This window comes from Pongo pygmaeus, chromosome 7 (assembly GCF_028885625.2).
Source record: "Pongo pygmaeus isolate AG05252 chromosome 7, NHGRI_mPonPyg2-v2.0_pri, whole genome shotgun sequence".
NCBI classification, from domain to species: domain Eukaryota; kingdom Metazoa; phylum Chordata; class Mammalia; order Primates; family Hominidae; genus Pongo; species Pongo pygmaeus.
Window position 1 is genome coordinate 112,766,141 of NC_072380.2, and position 26,865 is coordinate 112,793,005.

Here is a 26,865-nt window from a genome sequence, read left to right on the forward strand (position 1 = left end):
TGTGTCCCCACGTAAATCTTATCTCGAATTGTAATCCCCATAATCCCCAAGTGTCGAGGGAGGGATGTGGTAGGAAGTGATTGGGTCATGGTGGCAGTTTCCCCCATGTTTTTCTCATGATAGTGAGTGAGTTCTCACGTAATCTGATGGTTTTACAAGTGTCTGGCATTTCCCGTGTTTGCACTTCTTTCTGTCCTGCCACCTCGTGAAGAGCATGCTGCTTCTCCTTCCACCATGACTGTAAGTTTCCTGAGGCCTCCTTGGCCATGCAGAACTGTGAGTCAATTAAATCTCTTTCCTTTATAAATTACTGTTTCAGGGAAGTTCTTTATAGCAGTGTGAAAACAGACTAATACAATATCTATTGTCCAATTATCCTACAAGTGATCACATAAATCACCTTGATAAGACAAATGGTCTTATCAGCAATGTATGCATTGCCTATTTTCCAACATCCTCTTTAACAAAGTGTATTATTAAACATTTTGGTCTTTGCAAATCTGTTAAAATGTTCTCTCATTTTCATTTTAACTTGCACACTTAATTGTGAGTGAAGTTGATTATCTTTTGTTTTTAAAACCCATTTGTTTTTCCTTTTCTAGAACCATTTGTTCATGTCCTTTGCCCATTTTCCTATTAGGTTGTTGACCATTATTGATTGGTACAAGCTGTTTATATTTTATGGAAATTAGCCTCTTTTCTAGCATATGTGTTTCAATTTTTTTCTATATTGCTGTTTAATCTTTCATTTTGTCTATGGGTTCTCTTTTTGCTTTGTCTTATTTACATTTGCCAAGAACATGACAGCTTTGACTCTTCTCTTTTTCACCCTTAGTATATTGCTAACTCTTAAAATTTGTTCCTTCTTACTATTTCTAGTATGGAAAAAAAAAAAGAACAAACCTAGGTTCTGCCTTCATAAATGGGGTGGGTTAACATGGGAGTGGGTTTGTCACAAAAGTGTGTTTGGTCCTGTCTTGCTCTTCCTTTTGTCCATGTGATGCTTTCTGCCACGTAATGATGTAGCAAGATGGCCCTCATCAGATGTGCCCACTCAACCTTGGACTTCCCAGATCCAGAACAATGAGCCAAATACACTTCTATTGTTTAACAATTACTCAGTCTGAGGTATTATATTATAGCAGCACAAAATGGACTAAGACAGCTGTTGTCTTATAAGTAAATCACAGTGCATCTATACCAAGGAAGGTCACATAGCTACAAAAACAAAGCTTAAAGCTATTAATGACATGAGAAAATGCTCACACTATTATATTAGAGGCAAGATTCAAGATTGCTTATACAGCAAGATCAGTACTATATAAAAGTATATTAAAATCAGAAAGAAATATGTCAAAGCAGCAGTTACCTGTGTTTAGAGATTATGCATAATATTTTTCTGGTTCCTTTTACTTTTCTGTGTGTTGCCTGGGCAACATAGCAAGAGCCCATCTCTAAAAATTTTTTTAAAACAATAGCTGGGCATGGTGGTGTCTCCTGTAGTCCTAGCTACTTAGGAGGCTGAGATGGGAGGATCACTTGAGCCCAGGAGTTCAACGGTGTAGCCAGCTATGATTATACCACTGCACTCCAGCCTGGGCAATAGAGTGACACCCTGTCTGTAAACAATAACAACAAAAACTCAAAACACATTGTTTATCTTTATTTATGACCCCATAATTACTCCCTGTTCCCTAATGCATGATGTTTAAATTATTCAGTCTAGTACCCCGATATTCTAAATTTGGTCCCACTCTACTGAAATTATTCAAGTGTATTTACTACTACTGCCCAATAAACATCCTTCACCCTAGTTGGACTGGTCTGTCACTGTTTGAGCCCACACCATGCCTTTTCTTGATTTTGCTCATTCTGTTCACTGTGCTTGTAATGCACTTCCTCATGCTCCCTTTGTGCCCAAATCCTTCTCATCTTCAGAAGATTCCACCTCCTCCATTTTGACTTTCACCTTGCCCTTTGCCAAACTCTCAGAGCATGTTCTTTTCATCATAGCCACAACATAATGCTTCATGGTTCTGCCACCATTTCTTGTGTGCTAATTATGACTCTTCAACTATTTTGAAAGCTCTGTGAAGGCAGGCAGTATTAATCATTATCTTCTTTTCACCCTCTGCTCAGTTTCCACACAGTGCTGAGCAGAAGGTAAGGCTTGGTAAACTGCTGACAAGGCTGATATGATGACCAAATTCTTGGGCAATGTCTTCTTTCCTCCTTTCCTCTGTTCTTACCTGCTAGCCTCTTCTGAGTAGTGCTCAGTAGCAGAGGCAAATTAGTTGAAGCCCTAGAACATTGGGGTTCTGAGCCCTGGCTGCACATTATAAGCATCTGGGGAGCTTTAAAAAATATGGCTGCTCACCTTCTCCCTTTCCTGTGCCCCACCTCTGAGCTCCAGAATTTTATTGGTCTAAGATGGGACCAGCATTGGTATGTTTTCTAAAGCTCCCTTGTTGATTCTAACGGTTTCATTGAGTCCCACTCCTTTCAAGACCCAGCCCCGCTGGCGTGCACCCATTCAGCACTTTCCTGTCTGGTTTCCAGGCAGGAAGTCACCCTAGAACTGGCCAGAGGCTCCAAAGAGACGGTCTTTAGATAAGTCCTTTGACATCAGCTATAGCCTTTGTTGTATTTCAAAGGTGTTTACCTTCAAATTGACAACTGTCTGCACTGGGGCCTGCTCTGAAGGTTGCCTTTCAGTCTAGGCATCAAGATAAGCTAATGGGTAGATAGACCAGCACTAGGGTTAAAATAAGCTCAGATCTCCCCAAACAATACCCTGTTGTTACACAGTTAAGCAATCTGATTGAAGCAATTTGTTTTAATTAGAAATGCAATACACAATTTTTATGACAGAGCTAGAACTCAGTGTCAAGGAAAAGTAATTACATATATACAAATAGGGAAACCTCAACTATTATCAACCATTATAAAAACTCTACTAATATGTTAGTACATAGCTCCCCTATTTATATAAGAACAACAAAACAACAACAGCAGCAATAATACTAATAGTTAACAATTTTTAACACTTACTGTAAACCAGGTACCCATCCTAAATGTTTAATTTGGATTTTTCTCATTTAAAGTGCCAACCCTGTGAAAGATGTACTATTATTATCCTCATTTTATCTATGAGGAAATTGAGGCACTGTATTACAAAAGAATTTGCTAGCTGGTAAGTGGCAGAGCCAAGATTAGAAAATGTTCAGAGATATCTACTCAACAACTTCCTAGTTTCTATTTCAAAGGAAAATGAGATTGAATTGAGAAAAAAGAAACCCAAGCTGTCCCAAATATGAGTACATATTAAATACCTTTTCTTATTTTTACTTTAATAACTTTTAATGGAAATTACTCCGAAGTCTACTGTATACATCACTGCTTCCTTAAATAGAAGAAACTGAACACAATTTAACCTTTTCTTAAAGACTTCCTGTTACTGTCATAGACTTTAATTATCTGGGGAGGCTAGATGGAGCCTGATTCTCTGGGGCTTTTTATTGTTTGAAGAGTTGGGTCACTCTTACCCAGTGCACTGGACAGTGACGGTGGCCGCCTGTCCCTAGGTGCTTTCTAAAGGTAACTGCTCTGCCCACAGTCCCTGCGGAGGTGCGGGCCCTAGACAGCAGTGCTCTGGTCTAAGTGGGCCAGGCTGCCCCTCAGCCACGGCTGATTGGGCAAAGAGCCGACAGGTGACCCAAAGCAGCTATCCTATAGGCTGGCCGCTTTCTATACTATGAACCAATGGGACAAGTTTAGCCAAAAATGGGTGAGATGGTCCAGATTCTCCCTTTGGAGAATTTGAATGACTGGTTGGCAGTGGGAGCTAAAGGGATATACAGTACAGACAGAGTCCATGGGATAGAACAAGCAACACTGATAAGAAACCAGGTATTACGATGAGCAGAAGCTGTGGGGTAGCGAAGAAATGCAGGGCATGGGTCCCACACTCAGACGCCCTCGGCAGTAGACACGCAGTGCCAATGAGAGAAGAGGGCGCAGCGAAGGTGATCCCGCACGTAAAGATTCCGGGACTGCCAAGCTCATGCCACGCCCAGAGACTTCGGAATTCTCAACAATGCAAAGGCGTCATGCTGGCCAAACACAATGAGTCTGCAGGCTGAAATAGATCAGGAGCTGCCAGTTTGCAAATTCCAAAGAAAGGACGAGGAAGTCAGTTAGGGGCAAGCCCAGAAACCGAACGACACTGACAAGCACAGAAGCAAGGGAGAGCAGATTCACAAAAATAACTCATCGCTGAGGTGAACTCCCGATGCTGAAGTCCTGAGGTAACCTTGGATTCCCGATGACGTCCTGGCTCCGGTCTTCATGAGACTTCTGGCTCTTGAAGCTCCTGTTCTTCCAGAGGCTTGGTGATTTGGCCTCTCCTTGGTTCCCACGAGGCCTTTTGGGGCTAAGATCCCTGTTTTCTTCATTCCTTATAACTCCTTCCCCTAGTATTAGATGTAACTTGAGCTGTTCCTCGGAACCAAAAGAGCCTGACGAAAACACTCTAAATGGCCCCAGATTGGTTTTTTTTTTCTTCTTCTTTGGAATTATTGTACTCCTATTTATAGTTTTTCTGTTTCCTCCTTTGCTGCTAGGCTGTCAACTGTCACTTTTTGTTGCTATAGTGTGCTTGCTTCTCCTGGCCATTCTCTCTGTTAATAAAGCTACTCATAGACTTGGACACTAGATCTGGAAGCTTGATGGAATTAGAAAGTTGAAAGTAAACAAGCAATGAAACAAGCGTGAATTTTATAGGATGTATGTTAAATTTTAATACAGTTGTTATACAAATTTAAAAAGTAATAAAGGATTTTTAGTATCACAAGATCTTTTGTATATAGTATTTTGAAAATGCAGTTTGGCTATTCAGATGCATTTCTTGTTTACTTTTTTACTTTTGGCTCTAGTCCAGTTGGCACATATCTTACTAAAGTAATCTCTGGTTCTGAGGAATCAAAACATACTGGAGCCAGCACAAGTAATGGGAAGGAGATTTATTTTAAGGTATTATACAGAACCCAACTGAAGAAATCATGTGTGATCAGGCAGCTTCTCTCCCTCTTTCTGTTCCTCCCTTTGCTTGGTTTTCCAATCTCTTTGTCCTTGTTTCACATCTGCTCCATTTTCCTTTTGGCAGACTAGTTATTTTGCATCTCTGTAAGTTTTTTTAGTTACTTTACCCTGATAACACTGGCTTACATATGGTTTTGAGCTGCCATGCTGCCAATTTTGGCAACAACTCTTCATGACCTTGCATCTTCAGTGTCAACACCATCCACGTCAGCTTCTGTGTCTCTCAGAATATGATTTACTCAGTTTGGGCCAAGTGACTGCCCCTAGTCAAAGTAGCTGGTCAGAGAGCAGAGCACAGCCCCTATTATTTAAGGTATGTCCTTCCAGTCTGCAGGCGGATAGGCTCTCCAAGGAGATTTTGGCAGGGGTGAAATGACTGGCATTTTGACCTGAGCGAAATTTCTGAATTTCTGAGCTGTGATAGGTAATGTATTATTACATATTTACTTTTCCTCTTCTTTTTTGCTCTTTATTCAGCACTTAAAGTCCTACTAACAATAAACAAATTGTTTGTTGGTGATATTACCTATCAGCACCTGGAGTTAGATTATCTAGTCTAGTAAATAATTGCTATTTTGGTTTTTATTTATGTAAAACTACAAAAATGTTAAAGACAATTCTTCCCTTCAGCTCTTTTCTGTCATTTCTCGGGACTCTACTACTAAATTATCCTTGTAAAACTAGTCTTGTGGTTTCATTTGTTTCTTTGAGACAGAATATCACTCTGTCACCCAGGCTGGAGTACAGTAGCACGGTCTCGGCTCACTGCAACCTCCGCCTCCTGGGTTCAAGTGATTCTCCTGCCTCAGCCTCCCAAGTAGCTGGGACTACAGGCACCCACTACCACGCCCGGATAATTTTTGTATTTTTAGTAGACATGAGGCTTCTCCATGTTGGCCAGGCTGGTCTCAAACTCCTGGCCTTAAGTGATCCCCCAAACCTCGGCCTCCCAAAGTGCTGGGATTACAGGCGTGAGCCACCACGCCCAACTATAAAACTAATTCTTGTTCAAACAAAACATAGTGGAGATTTAATTTTTAACAACGTAACTAAAAGTTTTTGATGTTTTTGTAAAATCAATTTAAACTCCACATTTCATCTACACAGGGATGCTTTCCTGACCAAAAAGTCTTCAGGAATGTAGGGGTGATTTGAGAATTTGTCTAAAATCACTACTTTCTATCATACTTCCTTCTCTTCACAGAAGTATGAAATAATTACAAGTCAACCACAGGTGAAAGAGTTTATTAGTAGTTTTTCAAAAGGTGCCAGGTGTTAGAGAAAACATTTCCTCTAAGCCAAAACCAGAAGAGTTCTATTTAAAAAACAACAAAATACAAAGTAAATGTTTCTCCATTTTTATTCTAGCATTTGAATGGTACTAAACAGTTTACAAAACATTTTCTTGTGCATGATTAAAGTTAATAATCAAAATAATGTTCTGGCCAGGTGCAGTGACTCATGCCTGTAATTCCAGCACTTTGGGAGGCCGAGACAGGAGGATCACTTGAGCTCAGGAGTTCGAGACCAGCCTGGCCAACATGGTGAAATCCTGTCTCTTAAAAAGAAAAAAAAAATAGCCTGGTGTGGTGCCACGTGCCTGTAGTCCTAGCTACTCAGGAGGCTAAGGTGGGAGAATCACTTGAGCCCAGAAGGTTGAGGCTGCAGTGAGCTGTGATAGCACCACTGCCCTCCAGCCTGAGCAACAGAGCAAGACCCTGTCTCAAAATAATAATAATTAACAATAATAATGTTCTGAGGTTGGTAATGTCATTTTGTAGCTGGAAAACAGGCTTACAGAGGTTATGTGACTTGTTCAGGGTCACAGTGCCACGTGCACTGGGTAAAAACTAAAGTGGTCTTACTCTAAATCTTATGGGGTTTGAATGGCACTTACTCTCCCTTTTTCTTATCCTTAAAATAAATTTGAGAGGTGGAGGTAGGGCATTAGTTAAGTGCTGTATCTTAGGGTTATCAAAGCCTGCAAATTCTCAGTACAAACTTTCAGTATAATCTTGTTTTGTTTCTCTAACCTCAAGACCCATACATATTATGATATAACAAATGACTGCCTAATTATTTATGATAAATTGAGTGATAAACTGAGGGTCACCACAGCCTAAGGCAATGTTTGAATCTGCCCCTTGCAGTTGAAATCATATACACTATTTTAATTCAGTGTATCCCTTTCTAACCCTTTCTAAATTTGTCATGCATATAACTCTATAGAGATTAAAATAATGTAAAATGTAAATCGCTAACGAAACCATTCTTGGAAGGAATAACTTTTACTGCTATCTAAAGAAAGCAAATTAGTCCCCTAAGTGAGACTGTGATTGTGTGGTTGTGGTGGTTAGGAAGTTAGCCTACTTAAAAGCAAAGGAGATAGATGCATTTGCTATTTATATGTAAATAGATACAGCTAACTACCCAAAGCGTTATTCCATCACTAAAGTAGGCAACTAGAGCTTCTACTTAGAAACCCCTTCTTACTAGTTCAAGTTACTGTATGTTTCCAAAAGGAATACAATGATTTAGCGTTTTTAAAAATTATTATTATACTTTCAGTTCTGGGATACATGTGTAGAACATGCAGGTTTGTTACATAGGTATACACGTGCCATGGTGGTTTGCTGCACCCATCAACCCGTCATCTACATTAGGTATTTCTCCTAATGCTATCCCTCTCCTAGCTCCCCACCCACGCTGACAGGCCCCAGTGTGTGATGTTCCCCTGCCTGTGTCCACGTGATCTCATTGTTCAACTACCACTTATGAGTGAGAACATGCAGTGTTTGTTTTCTGTTTCTGTGTTAGTTTGCTGGGAATGATGGTTTCCAGCTTCATCCATGCCCTTGCAAAGGACATGAACTCATCCTTTTTTACGGGTGCATAGTATTCCATGGTGTATATGTGCCATATTTTCTTTATCCAATATATAATTGATGGGCTTTTGGGTTGGTTCCAAGTCTTTGCTATTTTGAATAGTCCTGCAATAAACATATGTGTGCATGTGTCTTTATAGTAGAATGATTTATAATCCTTTGGGTATATACCCAGTAATGGGATTGCTGGGTCAAATGGTATTTCTGGTTCTAGATCCCTGAGGAATCTCCACACTGTCTTCCACAATGGTTGAACTAATTTACACTCCCACCAACAGTGTAAAAGTGTTCCTATTTCTCCACATCCTCTTGAGCATCTGTTGTTTCCTGACATTTTTAATGATCACCATTCTAATTGGCGTGAGGTGGTATCTCATTTTGGTTTTGATTTGCATTTCTCTAATGACCAGTGATGATGAGCTTTTTTTCATATGTTTGTTGGCCATATAAATGTCTTCTTTTGAGAAGTGTCTGTTCATATCCTTTGCCCACTTTTTGATGGGGTTGTTTGTTTTTTTCTTTTTTCCTTTTTTTTTTTTTTTTTTTTTTTTTTTGAGATGGAGTCTCCTTCTGTCGCCCAGGCTGGAGTGCAGTGGCACAATCTCAGCTCACTGTAAGCTCCGCCTCCCAGGTTCACGCCATTCTCCTGCCTCAGCCTCCAGAGTAGCTGGGACTACAGGCACCTGCCACCACACCCAGCTAATTTTTTTGTATTTTTAGTAGAGACGGGGTTTCACTGTGTTAGCCAGGATGGTCTCAATCTCCTGACCTTGTGATCCGCCTGCCTTTAAGTTCCTTGTAGATTCTGGATATTAGCCCTTTGTCAGATGGATAGATTGCAAAAATTTTCTCCCATTCTGTAGGTTGCCTGTTCCCTCTGATGATAGTTTCTTTTGCTGTGCAGAAGCTCTTTAGTTTAATTAGATCCCATTTCCCAATTTTGGCTTTTGTTGTCAATACTTTTGGTGTTTTAGTGATGAAGTCTTTGCCCATGCCTATGTTCTGAATGGTATTGCCTAGGTTTTCTTTAGGGTTTTTATGGTTTTGGGTCTTAAACACTTAAGTCTTTAATCCATCTTGAGTTAATTTTTGTATAAGGTATAAGGAAGGAGTTCAGTTTCAGTTTTCTGCATATAGTTAGCCAGTTTTCCCAACACCATTTATTAAACAGGGAATCCTTTCCCCATTGCTTGTTTTTGAATGATTTGGTTATTTAAAGTCTCTAATTCAGACTTTTCACAACTTTAGAGTTTTCTCTCTACTACGTGTAAATGAGTAGGATTTTGCTGTATTTATTATGATATGAAAGACTGACATTGGATTGGAATTTAGGTCTTCTGTGTGCACTGTTCACTACATTTTGTTTGTTAGAGTTACACTTAGTGCTTATAACAGAATAGTCACAGCTGTGATGAGCAGAGGAATAGTTCTTATGGCCTAGAGAGGATGAGCAAGAAATAATCTACATGCAATAACATACTAAGAAACAGAGGGCACTCATCAACAGATGAGTTATTTTAATTTCTAATTCTTTATGTTGACTATATTTCTAATCCCTTTGCCTAAAGGCATTTAGAATCACTCTGGGAAGAATAATCAAGATGTTTGGCCAGCAATGTAGGGATAAGGAAAAAGAGTATGACTACAACGAAAAGGGCTGAGAGGGGAGAGCTGTGGTTCAGCACAGAGACGAAAAGTCAGAGGTAAACATAAGAGGAACAGCAATATTAGAGTTCTGTTAAGAGTAAAAGGATTGGTGGGGGTATTGGGAAGGAATGAGAGAAGTTGATTCAACAAAATCATAGGATTGGAGAATTTTGAATATAAAGAAAGGAAGACAGTCCCCTTTTCACACACGAGTTTGTGAAAATGTGGATTTAAATCAAATGTGTCAAAGCTGAACATTAGAATTATATGTTACAAGGAGGATTTTAGTCCAGAGTATAAATAATTGTGTATACCTATATGAAACTTTAGGCATAAACTTTGCAATACGGTTCTAGCATTTTACTCATATTATCAATTTTGTATTTTTCCATTACAACTGAACAAAAATTAATCAGCTTATGTCTAAAAAAGCATCTGAGGAGGCTGAGGATTCCCATCTTTCTGACTGTCATGATTGTTCATAAGACCAATGCTTCTAATTCCCATTATTAACAATTTCATTTTATATTTTATACTTTTAGTAAAACGAAGGTAAAATACAATAACTATTTGAATAATTGTTGAAACACTGAGGCAGAGAAAGATGGCAATATATTTGAAATCAACCTGTTGCCTACCAGGTAGCTCCCTCTACCTACCTCAAATATCCGTTTTTAGCTTAAACACAAAAAATCCAAGTTCAGCATATGAAGACACTTTAGTGGCATTATCTAATATGTGACTGTGGACTAACATCAAATAAGTCAGTTAAATGGAAGGCCTAAGGCTGAAATTAATTAATTAATTTTTAAGCCAGTCAAATTTACCAGTGGGGGGTTGTATACCAACCAATGGGAATGGAGAGAAATCTAGGGGGGAAAGGACTTCTGGGAAAATTTTCCTCCATGTGAAAAGACAGACCATGAGTATAAACCCTTTTCCCCCTTCTTACCTATGAAATATGGCCATGACAAGAGAAGAAGCAGGAAAACCAATTAGGAGGCTCTTGGAGTGGTCCAGGTGAGAGATGATGGTACCTGCACTAGAGTAACACCAATGGAGATGGAGGGCAGGACACCATCAGGGTATATTTTGGAGATAAACAAAACAAAACAAAACAGAAACAGTGGAACATGCTGACGGATTAGATGTGTGGGACTGGGGAAAGAAGTCAAGGATGAGTTCCAGCATGGAATGTCCAGAATAACCCAGGAGGAGGCACGTAGGTGGTGGTGGAAGATAAGCAAGTTTGCCCATAGATGATCACTGTTAAAGCTGAGTGATGAGTACATGAGGTTCACTTTGCTATTTTGTCACTTTTCTTTATGCTTTAAACTGTCCACAATAAAAGTGTCTTAAAATGCCAAAAAAAAAAAAAAAAAGAAAAGAAAGGAATATGGCCATGAAAAGATGTAAGGCTTGGTGTTCTGGTGGCCATTTTGTAATTATGACAGCAAACCAGGCCAATAGCAGAGAGATTGCCCCAGAGTCCTGACACTGTCATGTCACTTATTTCACCATTCCCAGAGCTTCCTACTTCCAGGCTTCTTGTTATGGAAGAGAAACAAAATGGAGAAAAAACAAAACTAAAACAAACCTGTGTTGTTTACATCACTTTTATCTGGTTAAACCAAATTTTTTTTACTTGCAGCCAAATGCATCCTAACTGATGTATAGCTCAAATGCATCCTAACTGATGTATAGCTCAAATATGTAATTTGATCCCATGAGGCAAAAAGCACAGAATAACCACTGGATTTGGAGTTTGCTTTGCAGCCTCACCTATTCCTCTCATTCCTGCAGTCACTTCTTATAGTCTCCTCCTATCTATTTCTCCTGGACTAATTTCCTCTTCCATCCAAACAGGAGCGTCACTTCTCATCAGTCTCAGTGAATTCACTCCTTTGTCCTCTGCCAAGCCTCTCCCGCATTGGCCTCATCACTCTTATGCTGATCATGTTCAGCAATACAACCAAGGACAATTGCCTAACAAAAGCAATTGCAATTTCAAGGTTCCCAGACTCACCTGGGCCCTTACCATCATTTAGCTTCCCTTTTATTTGTTACTGGTTACCTCTCTTCCCCATTCTCCATGGTATCTATGCCAGATCTTAGTTACTCTTCTCCAACATACTGTTCTCTAGCCTTGTCTCCCTTCTTTTATCAGATGATCTTGTCTCCTTCCAGAGAAAATGGAGACCAAGAGGTGATACCACTTAACACCCCCAACCCCACCCACTTACAAATTTTGCTTTAATTTCTTTCCTTTTTGTTTTAGTGGGAAAAGGGATTCATTTGTGTCCTCATGAACTCCTGTTCCAATCTGCTTTTGACTCTTTAGTAATTTTTTATATTATATATCTTCAATCACTCTTTTTCTCTAACGGTAACTATGTTCAAATCTCTTATTTTCTCCACATACAAAACCTAACTCAAAATGGATTATAGACCTAAAATCTAAACTATGAACTGTTTAGAAGAAAACATAGGACTTTGAATTAGACAAAGATTTCTGAGATAGAACACGAAAGTATGAACCATGAAAACTTGATAAATTGGATTTCATCAAAAATTTAAACATCTGCTTTTTAAAAAACATTGTTAAGAAAGTGGAAAAACAAGCCACAGACTTGGAGAAAATGTTTGAAAAACACCTATCTGATAAAGGATTTGAAGTCAGAGTATGTAAAGACTTTCACAACTCAATAATAAGAAAACAGACAACCCAATAATTAAAATGAGCAACAGATTTGAATTCACCAAGGAAGAGGTACAAATGACAAATAAACACATGAAGAGATATTCAACATAATTAAGAGTGCAAATGCAGTAGGAAATGGAAATTAAAACCACAGTGAGATATCACTGTACATGCATTAAAACAGCCAAACTTTTAAAAACTGACAATATCAAGTTCTGAGGAAGATGCAAAGCAACAGGAACTCATACATTGTTGGCATGCAAAATGGTATAATCACTTGGGAAAAGTTTGGCAGTTTTCTTAAAAAGTTAATTTATACTCAGTAACCCTCTCCCAAGGACCAAGAGAAATGAAGATGTACGCCTACACAAAGACCTGTATGCAAAGGTTTATAGCATTTTTATTTATAATTGGCCCAAATTGGAAGCAATTCAAATGTCCATCAACTGAGAGAAAGACAAATTGTAATAGCACTCACTAATCAAAAGGAATGAACTACACAAGCAACAACATGGATGAATCTTAAAAGCATTATACTAAATGAAATAAACCAGATGCAAAAGGCTCTGGTTTGATTATCTAGTAAACAAATAGACTCCTGTTTGAATGCCATTTACATGACATTCTGAAACAGTCAAAACTATGGGGAGAGAAATTAGATCAGTGGTTGCCACAGACTAGGGTGTGTGGGTGAGGGACATGAGGGAATTTGGGGGGTGAGGGTGATAGAAATAATCAATAATTTGTCACGGTTGCTGTATGACTGCATTTGTTTGTCAAAACTCATAGAGCTGTATGCATAATATCATAAACTTGAAAAATCAGTATCTTTTATCCTGAAAAAAAAACCTCAACCATGCATCCTGTCCCATTTATTTATTTACTTACTTGAGTGTGAGTTCTCTAAGGGAGGAGCCTTTTTCTGTCTAGTTTGTATTCAGCTAATATTTATTCATTGTTTACTACATGCAAGCATACATCTTGACTGGAAAGTCAAAATGGAACAAGATAGTGTTTTTCCTCTCAATATATAGTCTGAGGGTTAGTTTTTGCCTGATCCTATTCCTTTTCTTTTGAAGCAAATTTTGTGGAAGAAACATCTAAACTTAATGCTAATATTTTGTTTTTTGTTTGGTCCTTAACTTGCTGCAGTCCAGGTTTCCCATCCATTTTAATAAAATTCCTCTTATTAGGCTATCAAAGACCTCCAAATGGCTGAATTCAATAGAGACTTTTCAGTCCTTATTTCGTTTGACCTCCTTATGATATTTGAACTGTTCATTCTACTCTCCTTAAACATCTTCCTTCCCTTGATTCTGGAGGCACCACTCAGTTCTGATGTTTGATTTCTCCAGACCTCTACACAGGTTACTCTTTTTTTTTTTTTTAGTTACCCAGAAACTTTCCATGTCCCTCGGGGCCCTAATATTTTGTTCTTTTCTCTTCTTACACCATGTTCTTCCTAGGAAGGAGGAGGAAGACACCCGTCCCCACTTTTACCTCACCCTTGCACTTTTAAGAAGACTTCTTGGAAGTCCCACAGAACACTTGTTAGGATTTACTTAATAAACCATGACCAAACTGTGGTATGTGGTCCTTTCTTTCAGGTAGTAATGTGTCTGGTTAAAAATGGAAGTTCTGGTGTACGGTATGGAAGATTTGGAAAATTGCAATTTTGCAAACATCATGGTAAAGATTGATTTGGACAAGAATCATCAGAGAGTGCTAAATCTAGGCAAGAAAATTTGTTGAAGAGCAGAATATTTCTGTGGTCTTAAAGTATTTTCCCACTAATCACAAATTGGTAACAAGAAGGAAAATAGTAACTATACAGTGGGAAAACCAGACAATATCCTGACCAGATAATCAAGATGGACATAACCAATGAAGAGCAGGTGGACATCATGTGGTCTCCAAATGTGATTGTCAGAAGGACACAACATTGCTTATGTGGTATTCCCACTGGAAATGCATAACTCAAATCAAATCTTAAGAAAACATCAGACAAACAAAAATTAAGAAACAACCTATGAAATAACTGACCCATACTTTTCAAACATGTCAGTGTCATGAAAGATAATGAAAAGCTGATGAACTGTTTCAGATTAAAGGAGACTAAAGAGACACAACAATTAAACACAATATGTGACCCTGGACAAGATCCTGGACTGGAGGAAAACAAAATGCCATAAAGGACATTATTGAGACACTTGACTAAACTGGTAAAGAAATTTCAGAGAGAGAATGGACAGGACCTGGCTGTTGACTGTTTTCTTCGTTCTATCCCCAAAACCACTGTCTTAGTCTTTTGCATTTCTCTCCTTAGTGTATTTCTAGAACTTTACAAGTGATAGTGCGAAGTCCATTGTCTTTCTCTTCCAGTCTGTCCTCCATATGATCACTACTGTGACTTCTTTATCTGATCATGCCCTACTCCTAATTAGAAAACATTTTTGGCCCTCGCCCTCGCCCTCGCCCTCGCCCTCGCCCTCTTTCTTTGGTCTCCCTCTTCCTCTCCTTCTTTCTTGGGTCTGCCTCTGTTGCCGAGGCTGGACTGTACTGCCGTGATCTCAGCTCGCTGCAACCTCCCTGCCTCGGGCTCCTGTGATTCTCCTGCCTCGGCCTACCGAGTGCCTGGGATTGCAGGCGCGCGCCGCCACGCCTGACTGGTTTTTGTATTTTTGGTGGAGACGGGGTTTCGCTGTGTTGACCGGGCTGGTCTCCAGCTCCTGGCCTCGAGTGATCTGCCCGCCTCGGCCTCCCGAGGTGCTGGGATTGCAGACGGAGTCTCGCTCACTCAATGCTCAATGTTGCTCAGGCTGGAGTGCAGTGGCCTGATCTCCGCTAGCTACAGCCTCCACCTCCCAGCCGCCTGCCTTGGCCTCCCAGAGTGCTAAGATTACAGCCTCTGCCCGGCCGCCACCCCGTCTAGGAAGTGAGGAGCGTCTCTGCCTGGCCGCCCATCGTCTGGGATATGAGGAGCCCCTCTGCCCGGCCGCCCCGTCTGGGAGGTGAGGAGCGCCTCTGCCCGGCCGCCCATCATCTGGGAGGTGAGGAGCGCCTCTGCCCGGCCGCCACCCCATCTGGGAGGAAGTGAGGAGCGCCTCTGCCCGGCCGCCCCGTCTGGGAAGTGAGGAGCGCCTCTACCTAGCCGCCCCGTCTGGGAGGTGAGGAGCGCCACTGCCCGGCTGCCCCGTCTGGGAGGTGAGGAGCGCCTCTACCCAGCCGCCCCGTCTGGGAAGTGAGGAGCGCCACTGCCCGGCTGCCCCGTCTGGGAGGTGAGGAGCGCCTCTACCCGGCTGCCCCGTCTGGGAGGTGAGCGCCCCGTCTGGGAAGTGAGGAGCACCTCTGCCCGGCTGCCCTGTCTGGGAAGTGAGGAACGCCTCTACCCAGCCGCCCCCTCTGGGAGGTGAGGAGCACCTCTGCCTGGCCGCCCATCGTCTGGGAAGTGAGGAGCGCCTCTGCCTGGCCGCCCCGTCTGGGAGGTGAGGAGCGTCTCTGCCCGGCCGCCCCGTCTGGGAGGAGAAATTCTCCTGCCTTGGGATGCTGTTGATCTATGGCCTTGCCCCCAGCCCCCTGCTCTCTGAAACATGTGCTAAGTCAACTCAGGGTTAAATGGATTAAGGTCGGTGCAAGATGTGCTTTGTTAAACAGATGCTTGAAGGCAGCGTGCTCGTTAAGAGTCATCACCACTCCCTAATCTCAAGTACCCAGGGACACAAATACTGCGGAAGGGCGCAGGGACCTCTGCCTAGGAAAACCAGAGACCTTTGTTCATGTGTTTATCTGCTGACCTTCTCTCCACTATTATCCTATGACCCTGCCATATCCCCCTCTCCGAGAAACACCCAAGAATGATCAATAAATACTTTAAAAAAATAAAAAAGAAAACAACTCAAATACTCATTAATAAACAGCTGTTTATATCAAAAAAATATACACATACACACACACATATAATGTATACATACATATGTAGTCTTTGTGTACTTGTATATGCAAGTATATCTATAAGATACATTATAGTATGTATATATACTATAGTATGTATATACAAGTATATCTATAAGATAAATTTCTTAAAGTGGAATTGCTGGGTAAAGGAGATATATATATATATATATACACACACACACACACACACTCACACACACACACCCGTATATATTTTTGTATATATATATATTAAATGCAGCCCTAAAGTTGTACCAGTTTACACTCCCACCAATAATAAATAAGACTGCCCATTTGCCTAACTTTCTCTAACACAGGGTAACTTCAGTCTTTTAAATCTTTACTCATTTGATAGATGGGAAATGATATCACATTATTATCTTAATATAACTTTCTGTAACGATGACTGGGGTTGAATATATCTTTATGTGGTTGTTTTATATTGCCTACTTATGTTCTTTGCGCACTATTCTGTTGAATTGAATGTCTTCTTTTTAGTGGCAACACCGGAATTTCTGTATAGAAAGAGCTTAAGATAAGCAACCTTGTTGGAAACGGTAAAGCTAAGGACTTTGCCTTAAAATTGTGATTGTGCCATAGTTTACATAAGATTGAGAAAAGGTCTATTGTTCGTTGTTCTTATCAAAGAATGGATAACAGGTAATGGAAATGGCCCCCTTATCCCCTTGTCCCACTTTGATTTTATGACTGCTTTTATTTGATTTATAAGAGCCCTTTATTTATGAAATAAATCACCTCTTTTGTGTCAAAAAAAAAAAAAAAAACATTTTTGGCTTGCTACTGCTCAATCCTAGTCTGGCAAACCAGAAGTAGCTCCAGAATTCCTTTTATTTGTCTGTCTGTCTGTGTATTTGTTTGTTTGTTTGTTTTGAGACAGGGTCTTGCTCTGTTGCCCAGGCTAGAATGCAGTGGTGTGATCATGACTCACTGCAGCCTAAACTTCCTGGGCTCAAACAATCCTCCCACCTTAGCCTCCCAAGTAGCTGGGCTCATAGGCATGCACCACCTTGCCCAGCTAATTTAAAAAAAGAATTGTAGAGATAGGGGTCTCACAGTGTTGCCCAGGCTGGTCTTGAACTCCTGGGCTCAAGAGATTCTCCCACCTCAGCCTCCCAGAGTGCTAGGATTACAGGCATGAGCCACCCCACTGAGTCTCAGAGTTCTTTAGTGGCCATTTCCCTCCTGCATTCACATTCCAAATTGCTCTAGTTATTGATCGGTCCCTCCACCCTCAGTAGTTGTGACATAACACCCAGTGTGACATCACAAGGACAGGGATGAATGAAAGATGAAGGATGGAATGAAATAAGCCAGGAAGTTAGGTAGCACTTTTAAAGCTTTGTACCTAGTTTGAGATATAGGCTGTTCTATCAAGTGAAATGACCCCGTTAATATATGTATATATATTTTTTGATACGGAGTCTCACTCTATAGCCCAGGCTGGAATGCAGTGGTGCGATCTCGGCTCACTACAACCTCTGCCTCCTGGGTTCAAGCAATTCTCCTGCCTTAACCCCCTGAGTAGCTGGGATGACAGGTGCATGCCACCACGCCCAGCTAATTTTTGCATTTTTAGTAGAGTCGGGGTTTCACCATGTTGGTCAGGCTGGTCTTGAACTACTGACCTTGTGATCCACCCACCTCGGCCTCCCAAAGTGCTGGGATTACAGGTCTCAGCCACCATGCCCGGCTCAATTTTTTTTAATAATTTATTTTTTAGAGAAATAAGTGTCCACTGTTTGTGCCAAATTAAAGTAAAGGGCAAACGAAGATGGCTTTCTTGGCTGACTTCCATGCTAAGATGTCCTGTGAAGCTATTAGATGCAGGTAGCTAAGGATCTCATTATCTGGGTCAGGATTATTCTATCAACAGCCCTTTTTCCGTGTCACAGCTGGAGCTGAGAACCGTATGTCATAAGACTCCCTCTGCCCCATAGTGTAGAACCCTTGCTGAATGGAAAATAAATCACTGTTGTTGAATCAAATGACCTATGGGGTTCCCAGGAGAATTTTCCTTTATATTTTAGTTATGTGGTGAAAACTCATGATTTTTATTACCCATGTGGCTTTTCTCCCATTTCCCATCTGCTTACTCCCCATAATTTTGCCAAAATGTGATTCCATCATTCTCTTCAATAAATAGTGTTTCCTTACTTGCTCTCAGGAATAAAGCCTTACAGGAATTGCATTTAGTGATGAACTGATACAATTCATTTACTCTGGACTTATCAAATAAGATTACCAGCAAACAAATACTTACCTAGAATTCAAGGCAGAAGATTCAGCTATTATATGTTAATATCTTTTCCATAAATTCATAAAGTCATGGCTACATTAATATAATGAACAATGAAAGAAGATTGTGAGTATAATTTGGGAACATAATGGTGAATTGTCAGAGTAAAGGTTATTCATTCTGCACCATATATTCTGCAAAGTCAAGTGGAATTAGAATCTGTGACCAAATAACCATACTCATTTCTATGTAGGAGCAATGGTCTATTTAGTTCCTTATAGCTTTGCGTCTTGCAGGGATGTTGCTATGTCAATTTATACCTAATCCATGTTTTTGCTATGTTTCTATTTCTACTTTACTCTGTGAATCACAAAAGCCACTTACCTTATATTTTTGGAATAAGTGAAGTAATATATTATTTGCAATAGCAACCATTTCTAAGCTACACATCTATTAATATTATACTTAGACTCTAAAGTTATCCAAGATTTACAGTTAGATTCCAGTAAATTGATGAATACAATCTAAGTTACCCTCTTACCTTCTCAGAGAATGCTCCTGGTTCATAAATATCTATGTAAGTTTCCAGAGAATCGTCAAAATTGTTATGTGTTAGACACTCCCAAATAAAATAAATTAGTAATTGTTCTTTTAATGGGGCTGATAATATCTGTTCTACTCACTTCACAAGCTTGTAAGAAGCTTATGAAATACTTACAGGAAAATGAATAAAGTGTTATTCTAATATTAGGTATTATTAAAAATAATATATAATAATAGGTATGATAAAAGAAATATAAATCTTGGGAAGGCATATAATATTACTCTTTGATAACAAGGAGACGTATATTCTGTTCACAAACCAGGAAGAGTGAATTCTACAGCCCTAATCTCATTATTCATTGTTTAAGTGAAATCAACCAAGTTTAGGTATCCGCCTTGAGGTGAGCCTTTAAGGGCCTAGACTTATTACCTGAATTGCCCCACCTCCTCTGTCTTATTTAAAATATCTAGGACGTGTGTGCATACATCTTCTACTAAACCTTTATTTTACCCATTCTCAAAAATAAGAGTCAACAACTGCAACAGACTCAGCACTGGAGGGAGGTGAGGTGAGAGGACTCCGATGTCCAGTAGAGACTATGCTAGTTGTTTAAGGCTGACATCCATTCTTTTTGATTGGAGTCTATGTTAGACAGTTCTATGAGGTGGGTATTTTTATTAATATCATCTCTATTTTAAAATTAGAAAATTGAGAGATTAAATAACTCTCAAAGTCACATATGCAAGGTCACATAGCTAATAAGTACTAGAGCCAGTATTTGAACTCAATCTGTCCCCAGGCTCTGTGCTCATAACCTTGACACTATTGTCAAGTAACTGAGTGCAAGGGTCTATGGAAAACACTCCTAACCAGGACATGAAGGGGAATCAGATGAATGGAGAGGGTGCAAAGGGGAGATGGCAGAACTCCAAAGGCAATTCTGTCTGTCCTACCCCTGGAGAGGCCAAGATGGAATATTTGTAACTGAATATTATGCATTCAAGGAGTATTTGAGCAGGCCAGGACTTGGAAAAAATAGACAGATGCTGTGATGGCTGATTTTATATGTCACCTTGACTGGGCAAAGGGATGCCCAGATACCTGGTAAAAATGTTATTTCTGGATGTGTCCATGACAGTGTTTTCAGAAGAGATTAGCATTTGGATTGATAGAGTGAATAAAGAAGATCCACCCTCACCGATGTGAGTGGACATCATCCAATCCACCAAGGGTTTGAATAGAACAAAAAAGAGAGGAAAGGCAAATTGTCCCTTTCTCTTCTTGAGCTGGGATATCCGTCTTCTCCTACCCTCAGACACTGGAGCTTCTGGCTCTTGGGACTCTCGCAGAACTCCACCTGCTCACCCGCAGGCCTCAGGCCTTCAGATTAGGACTGAATTCCATCACTGGCTTTCCTGGTTCTCCAGCTTGCAGATGGCAGATGAGACTTCTCAGCCTCCATAATCATGTGAGCCAATTCCCATAATAAGTCTCTCTCTATCTCTGTCTTACTCTCTCTTGATTCTGTTTCTCTGAAGAACCCTAACTAATACAGATACCTTCATTTTACAAATGAATAAAGTGCAGTGCTAGAGAAGTTCTGTGAATTGTCTAGGGTCATACAGCTCCTTCATTTATTTAATCATTCATTAAGTCAACTAGTGTTCTAGGTGCCAAGGAAGTCAACATACTAGACCACATTGCCTGTCTTCAAGAAAGTTATGTTTTGGTTAGAAAAGCATATAGGAAAACCAAAATTATGAAACAGAAAAAATACTTTAAAAGAGATATGAGCAAAATGTATGAGAACCCAGAGATTTTCCTGGAGGTAGTCCTTGAAGGTTTCTCAGGGGAGGCAGCATTTGAGCTGATTCTTAAAAGATGAGTAGGAGTTTGCCAGATAGAGAATGGAAGATCATTCCAGGCACTACAGCCGGTTGGTGGCTGGGTACAAAGTAAAACCCCTGTATCCTGCCTCAGTCCAGTACTCCTCGCTTTATAACTGCCTCCCGGGTTCACGCCATTCTCCTGCCTCAGCCTCCTGAGTAGCTGGGACTACAGGTGCCCGCCACCACGCTCAGCTAATTTTTTGTATTTTTAGTAGAGACGGGGTTTCACCATGTTAGCCAGGATGGTCTCGATCTCCTGACCTCGTGATCCACCCACCTCAGCCTCCCAAAGTGCTAGGATTACAGGTGTGAGCCACTGCGCCCGGCCGATTGGTGGCAAAAATTTCTATAAAACTCATGGACTTTGTAATTTTTTAATTAAATGACATTTTTCCTCCAAGTTTTTTCTTCAAGACTAAAATAGTAACTATGTTAATTACTGTGCTCTGGGTATATGTGTTAAGGTTATGACCAGCACAGGGCTCCCAGGCAAGGGTATGAATTGGGAGTGGAGTCCAGCCTGAACTTTCTCAGTCTCAGAAAAGGAAGCCCTTTCCTGGTGACACTTAGATGCTAACTGGGCTAGCTGCAGTCCTTTAGGTTACCCAAACATGGGTTTGGTCTTCTGTGGGAACTCAGTAAAACTTAGAAAACCAATTCCAGTTCAACTTTGGGCTTTTACAAGAAGGATTATTACTCAGTGCTGGTGTGTTAGGCCACTCTTGGAGTGCTATAAAAGAATACCTGAGACTGGGTAATTTATAATGAAAGGAAGTTTCATTGGCTTACAGTTCTGTTGGCTGTACAGGAAGCATGGTGCTGGCATCTACTCGGCTCCTGGGGAGGCCTCAGGGAGCTTTAACTCATGATGGAAGGTGAAACAGGAGTAGGGGTCTCACATGATAAGAACAGGAGCAAAAGGAAGAGGGTGCCACATACTTGTAAAGAACTAGATCTCATGAGAACTCACTCACTATTGTGAAGGTAGCCCAAGGGGATGGTGCTAAACCATTCATGAGAAACCTGCCCCCATGATCCAATCACCTCCCACCAGGCCCCATCTCCAACACTGGGGATTACATTTCCACATGAGATGTAACTACACAAGATGTATAGTTTGAGATGATATCCAAACTATATCATCTGGGTTCTAGTTACACCATTAGATTAGCTTTGATGCTATGATAGAGGCAGAATTTGACTTTGGACAGTCTGACTCCAGAGCCCTTGCTCCTAACAACCAAGGTGTGTTGGCTCCCATTGTGCAATTCTGCCTCTCTAGTCTAAACATACAAGTCAAATCACGGAACAGCATTTGTGCCTGGAAGGTCCTGTGCTTGCAGTTCTGCCACTCCATCAACTTCGTGCCCCTGACCAAGTAAAGAACACTTCTTCCTGGGCTATTTCTGGGAATTCTCCAGGGAGCAGGTGAGGAGATGGAAGTGCTCACACACCTGCCTGTTGGCGGCACCCAGCCTGTTTCTCTCTTCTGTTCTCATTCCCTTCATCAATATCCACGGTTTGGGAAGCTGCTCCAAGGGCCCTCAAGATCACCATGGACAGTGATGTCCTTCCAAACAGTGTTACAGTAAATAGCAAGTACTTGTAAAGCACAGACAGTGCTCTAAGGGCTTTGCACATAGAACTCATTTGATCCTTTAAACAGCCCTGTGAGGTAGATACTGCATTACCCTTCTGTTTTATGGATGAGGAAGCTGAGTAACAGAGAGGCTAAGTAATTGCTCAAGGTCAAGTAGCAAGTAATAACGAAAGTAGCGATGTCAGAGTTGATGGTCTTCAGCACACTGCTGACTGCTAGTGTTCCAAGATATGCTCCTGATGCTTCCAATAGATGAGATGAAAAAATGGTACTGGGTTCCTTTCGTATGTAAGAAAAAGGGCTTTTTCCCACCTTGGGGCTGCTCTTGGTCCTCTTGACTCCAGGGAACCATCTGTGCTCAGATTCTCTCAAAACCTTCAATGTAAAATCTCCTTAAGTTCTCGAATAAATGCTTTCTAAAGGGTATTCATGGCTGGGTGCAGTGGCTCATGCCTGTAATCCCAGTGCTTTGGGAGGCTAAGCGGGGAGGATCACTTGAGCCCAGGAGTTCAAGGCTACAGTGAGCTATAATTGCACCACTGCACTCCAGCCTGGGCAACAGAGACTCTGTTTCTAGAAAAGAAGAAAAAAAAGAGTATTCATGTTTCCATAAGCGCAGGCAATAGTTTATCTGCATTTATTTACAGGCCAGTTTCCTACATAGAAAAATTGAACGCAAACATTGAGCACCTACTCTAGGCCCTGGCTAGACTTAGCACTGTTTGAACAGTGCTAAGTCAAACAGTACAAATCCCTGTTCTCATGAAAGTCAAATTCTTAAACAGAACAGTTTAGATCCTTGGAGTCATGTCTCCAACACTGGGTCTGTGCTCAGTATTTGAGTGATTAAGTGGCCCTAAGGTGGGCTTCATGGTCTTACAACCTGGGATGTTCCACAGGGCCCTGTGCTTAGAAAGGGTGTTTGTTTTAATGCTCCGCTGCCATCACTTTGGAATTCTTATGAATTTATGAAGAACAGTTCTAGGTTTTCACTTTGTACTGGGTCCTGCAAATTATGTAGCTGGTCCTAACTGGCCCTTTAGATCTCCTTGTTTGTAAGGCTGAAACTGTTTGTGGTCTTAAATGGCTATTTTTCTATCAAGATTTCAGAGATCTTTTGTCCAAGTTCCTATAAAAAAAATCATTCAAGGTCCCAAGGTGATGGCTGCAGGGTTACTTCCTCCTTCCCCTTCTCGCTCTAGGAATTGGGTGTTTTTGCTGTGCATCAATGGGTTCTTGTATCTCTGACAGTAAAGATCACTGAAGTCATGAACTTGCATTGATCATTGACTAATAATAAAGTATAGCTACACTCGAGGAATAGAAACCTCCCCAAACCATTGACTTGATCTCTTTTGGCATGCTTTGGCTCCCGACTTGTGATCCATCTACTTTTTCTTTCTCTCATTTCTCAGGCAGTGATGGGAGTGGTGAGCTGTTTGTCTCTTAGATACCACATGAGGCAGAGGGAATATGGCAGAAATGGAAATAGGAACACCTATGACCCTGCTTTTGGCTAGATTGCGATGTAGGCATCTGGACTCTTAAATTTTTCCATGACCTTTATATCCTCCTCATTGTCTGAGACTCATTTTTTTCTTTCTCAATAATTGCTCTGTGGAAAGTGAAAAAGAGAAACAATCAACTACTTTTTATCAAAATGCAAATGACCAATCAGACTTAATGTGGGCCAAGGTGGCTCACGCCTGTAATCCCAGCATTTTGGGAGGCCAAGGTGGGTAGAATGCCTGAGACCAGGAGTTTGATACCAGCCTGGGCAACAGAGTGAGACCCCATCTCTAAAAGGGAAGGTCAGAAGGAAGGAAGAGAGGAAGGGAGGGAGGGAGGGAGGGAGGAATGAATGAAGGAAGGAAGGAAGGAAGGAAGGAAGGAAGGAAGGAAAATGTGTATTTCTTTTTGTGATATTTCCATTTTAACTTAGTGCCGAAACCATTTGATTATGCTTCAGGATGATGAGCTGATAGGAGAATTCCAGGCCAGTGAGTAGGAGCTAGAGGCTATGTGGGGAGGTTAAGAAGGGGAGTCGGGGGCAGGAAAGGAGAAGTCTTTCCACTGCTCTGGATTCTCATTCAGGAGTAGTCCTGAAAGATCACTTCTACCTGGAATAAAATAGAACAGCTTTGTCCTTTTGAATGTGGAGGCGGTAGCCTAGGTAGAAAAGGTAAACTAAAAACTAGGTCATAGACCTCAAAGCCCCCCCCAAAATAAGAAAATGTTTTAAATGGGAACTGGGGCATAAGCATCTTTGTGAATTAGTATGGAAGGAGACTCATCCTGTCGCTGTCCTAGTTTGTGCTGTTGTGATTGTCTGTTCTGACGCAGACGGTTCTTGAAGTGGGGGCAATTCTATCCACAGGCCTTGCTTCTTCTTGATTTTTTTCTTTTCTTTTTTTTGAGATGGCGTTTCACTCTTGTTGCCCAGGCTGGAGTTCAGTGGTGCAATCTCAGCTCACTGCAACCTCCGTCTCCCAGGTTCAGGCGATTCTCCTGCTTCAGCCTCCCAAGAAGCTGGGATTACAGGCACCTGCCAGCATGCCTGGCTAATTTTTATATTTTTAGTAAAGACAGGGTTTTGCCATGTTGGCCAGGCTGGTCTTGAACTCCTGACCTCAGGTGATCCGCCTGCCTCAGCCTCCCAAAGTGCTGGGATTACAGGCGTGAGCCACCTCACCTGGCCTCTTCCTGATTTTTCATACTCCCTTTCTACGAGCCCCCTTTGGTGCTGGGTAGTAAATTATGTCTCAATGTTGTTGGTGGTCTTTAGCCGCTATGCCTGCAATTTTAAATAAAAAGCTAGCACAAGGGTGTTGACTGTGAGGGAGCAATAATCTAAGAATGTACATCACAGACAGACAGCCGTTCTCAGTCAATTCAACAGACTCAGCTTGCTGGAGCGAACTCCTGGCAACACGTGAATTAGAGATTGGAGTATCTTGGCATTTTTTGGCCAAAATTTTGTTGTGTGACTTTAGGCAAAGGACAACTGTGATTAGAGACTGTAAAAGGTTGGGGAGTGAATGTACCAGAGCTGAGTCTGTTCACTGAGCTTGGGAAGATTCTCTGCACTCTGGGGGAACAGATGAAGCAGCTGCAAGGAGAGAAGGGAGCGGCAGATGGTAGAGTCTTGGAGTTGATTCTGTGGTGTGGGTGGGGGTCAAGCTTCTCCCTTTGAGGGGGGAAAAGGCAGGGTGCACAGGACCAAATACTATGGCTGTGAGAGGAAGCCTCCCCTCAGTTCAAGTGGGGCTGTAAGTTGTGGCCCGGACTTCCCCAGAAGAATGGCATGGCATTCTGAGGTCAGTGTGGGGCGTCAGGGTTGAGGGGAATAGAGATAGGATTACATCATCTGTTGGACACACGATTTAGTAATAAAAAGAAGTCCTATATATGATTTGCCTTTTAGGGTTATAAGAGAGATAAATGTTAAAGTATGAATAGACTCAAAAGACAGATTCAAAATGATCATATCGAAACATCATGTACTTTTAGGGGGCATCATAGGCTCTAGTCCCTGAGTGGAACTACAGGCATGAACCTTCTCACAGGGCAGAAGGCAAGGGCTTGGCATTGGTGACAACTGAAAAGTGTTCCAGCAATGCAGCAGAGAAAATCAGGTCATGCACAGCAGAAAATTAAGAAAGGATTCACTGGGGTTGGTGTGTGCATGAGGCAGGGGCATTACGGTAGGAGGGGTAGGAAGGGAGGTGAGGCATCAATTGTCAAGGAAGGTACTGGATCCCTAAGCACTTAGAAATAAAGTAGATTCCATCTGCAAGTCCTGGGCATCTGGAACCTCATGTTGACGCAAGGGCCAATTTGGATAGGGCAGAAGTTTGCAAAGTTAGAAAAACTGTGCTAGTAATATTTTTGGGAAACCATATCATTCCCAGTTTGTTGATCTGAAAAACACTTATTATGTAATCTTTTACTGTATCTTTGTACTACCAAATAAGAATAAAAAACTCAAACCTTCCTCCTAAGACAATATGTACAAAATGCTTAGCAGAAATGTGTTACTTAGAAAAAATTTCCATCAAGGGCCAAGCCAGGTGGCTCATGCCTGTAATTTCAGTGCTTTGGAAGGTTGAGACAGGAGGATTGCTTGAGGCCAGAAGTTTGAGACCAGCCTAGGAAACATAGTGAGATCCTGTCTCTATACAAAAAATTAAAAAGTTAACCTGGTGTTGTGGTGCACACCTGTGGTCCCAGCTACTTGGGAGGCTGAGGTGGGAGGATTGCTTGAGCCCAGGAGTTTGAGGCTGCAGTG

At 41.3% G+C, this 26,865-nt stretch overlaps 1 long non-coding RNA gene across 1 annotated transcript in view; it reads left to right on the plus strand.

The window, feature by feature from the left end:
- Positions 1-4,127: 4,127 nt before the first annotated feature.
- LOC129042613 (uncharacterized) overlaps positions 4,128-26,865 on the plus strand; it is a 50,383-nt gene continuing 27,645 nt past the window's right edge. Inside the window, exon 1 of the long non-coding RNA XR_008504162.2 lies at positions 4,128-4,307. This is a non-coding gene — a long non-coding RNA (uncharacterized LOC129042613). The remainder of the gene's footprint in view (positions 4,308-26,865) is intronic.